The sequence below is a fragment of the Octopus bimaculoides genome, chromosome 15 (assembly GCF_046866305.1).
Source record: "Octopus bimaculoides isolate indiv1 chromosome 15, ASM4686630v1, whole genome shotgun sequence".
Lineage (NCBI taxonomy): Eukaryota > Metazoa > Mollusca > Cephalopoda > Octopoda > Octopodidae > Octopus > Octopus bimaculoides.
Window position 1 is genome coordinate 49,188,255 of NC_142942.1, and position 2,500 is coordinate 49,190,754.

The 2,500-nt window shown below is 31.4% G+C and overlaps 1 long non-coding RNA gene across 1 annotated transcript in view; it reads right to left on the reverse strand.

Annotated features, from left to right (window-relative positions):
- The window catches only part of LOC128249517 (uncharacterized), a 37,672-nt gene that overhangs the window by 22,459 nt on the left and 12,713 nt on the right, over positions 1 to 2,500 (reverse strand). The window lies entirely within an intron of this gene.

The following is a 2,500-nucleotide window of genomic DNA, read 5'->3' on the forward strand; positions in this document are numbered from 1 at the left end:
GTATTTATGCATGGACGTATTTATGAGCTTTCGTCTGCATATTATATATCTATTTATGCACGATGTTATGAATATATTTACATATATGTGTAATGTATACATACATAGCATGCATATATACTTGTATATGTATGTATATACATCGCTATTTCTTACTGTCTGTCTCTGTCTGCCTCTTTCTCTCTTTCTCTCCATCTCTGTACACACACACACACACACACACACATATATATATATATATATATATATATATATATATATATATATATATATATATATATATATGTATATATATATATATATATATATATATATATATATATATATATATATATATATATATATATATATATATATATATATATATTTATATATATATATATATATGTACATATATATATTATGTATGTATGTATGTACTACCTACGCATAGCTGTATGCATATTTACATGCTTATATTTTATTTACATACATAAGTCTGGTGATGCAAGCAAGAATATAGAACGCAAAACATAAATACGTATTATATTTTATTATTAATCCTCCCGTCCGGAATGGAGGTATACACGCAACAACATCTTGGAAACCGCCTTTACGTGCCTATGGCCTGGGAGAGACATTAGCGCCTCTATATATGTATTCTTTTATTTTTTTCAGTCATTTGACTGAGGCCATTCTAGAGCACCACCTTTAGTCGAACAAATCGACCCCAGAAATTATTTTTTGTAAGCCTACTACTTATTCTATCGCATCTATTTTGTTGAACCACTAAGTTACGGGGACGTAAACACACCAGCTTGATTGCCCGTGACTTAGCCGATCAGCAAGAAAGATAGAATAATTACCAGGCTTTAAAAGACAGTAAATGCTGAGATCGAAGCATTCGACTAAAAATTCTTCGCGGCAATGTCCCAGCATGGCCCCAGTCAAATGACTGAAACAAACAAACGATAATAGATTGATATTTGAAGATAATGATTACAAGCTTGTATACACCTTATTGTAAATATGAAAACTCCTGAGAATTATCTCCTGTTTTGAAATGGGCGAAACACGTTAAATAATGTTATCCCAGATACGTGAGAAGAATAAAATGGTAGTAGCAGATAAGCTTTATTTTGTTTTTATAGGACCGCTCTATAATGCTTTATATCGGGAACTTTACGGCAAGAAGGTACACTCTTGTCAAAATGATTCCGCACTTCGATGTTAATATAAATTATTTGATATGGTATTGTCTTTCTATGAGTTATTGATATAACTCATTCCATTTCTCCATTTATTAGATGCTTGACAGAAACATCATAGTTATCTGGTTCATTTTAGGGTTCTTTTTTTTTTCTTTCTTTCTCAAACTTGAGCGAGATAAATACAGCATTTTTGAACAAATATTCTTGCCACTATGTTATAGTTTAATTTCCCATAATCAGTTAAGTCGGAGCAGATTTATGATTAAAACCACGTTAGCCATAATCATGTCATTCATTCATATAAAAAAAAAATGTAAGTGTGCTTTCCTTTTATGAGATCACAGGGTACAAATTGAAAAAGATTTTACTCATATTTTCCTCCCTTAAAAAATTAACATCATATTCCGTTATTTTCATGCTTGCATTTATTTTTGATCACTAAACGATATTCAGTTCTTTGCATACCACTCATTATCTGGATAGACCTGAATTGTTTGATAGTTATTTCAGCAGGTCCAGCTACTATATAGATATCTCAAGGTTTCCCAGGCAGCAATTCCATCTCTTGACATTCCTTTACAAACGAAATCAAAGATTGCGCCGAGGGAACATCATGGACGAATTTCTTTGGCCTAAAGCTAATTTCGATCTGAAAAATAAAATGTTATCTCTACGAATATAAGATGTGTATCTCGAAAATTCTTAAGAAATACGCCCTCAATGCAGAAATACGGAAAGAATATCTCAGACGTTTTGCGAATGTGACATTTTGTGTTGTGAGTAGTTCAAGAGTCGAACAGCAATAATGTTGACATGGTGCTATTGTTAGAGACGAACAATATTTGATGCTTTGGTATTCTGAAATGCTTCTAGGTTGACAAAAGCACACCATTGGTGGAACAGTGGCGGTAGAGCATATTATAAATAATGAATTGTTTGTTTTAGATTACGTTAGGAATAAAGAAAGATAGGAAACGACAGGTGAAAATAGAAATATTGGAAAAAAAATCGGTAATGACAAAGGTGTGGCAGTTTGAAGAACTGCCAGAAATAGGAACTTTTGGGGAGTAAAAGAAAAAGAAGACAAGTAAATTGAGGCGGAGATTTGACATTATTATTATTATTATTATTATTATTATTATTATTATTATTATTATTATTATTATTATGTTTTTTTCTTCTTTGTTCAAATTTTCTTCCATTTCTCGTCGAGTATTTTCCTTACACCTAGGACAGAGAAACTCATTATTATCATGTTTGACTTTTGTTTTGCATTTGTACAAGTTGGATCCAAGTCTCACCCAGAGACC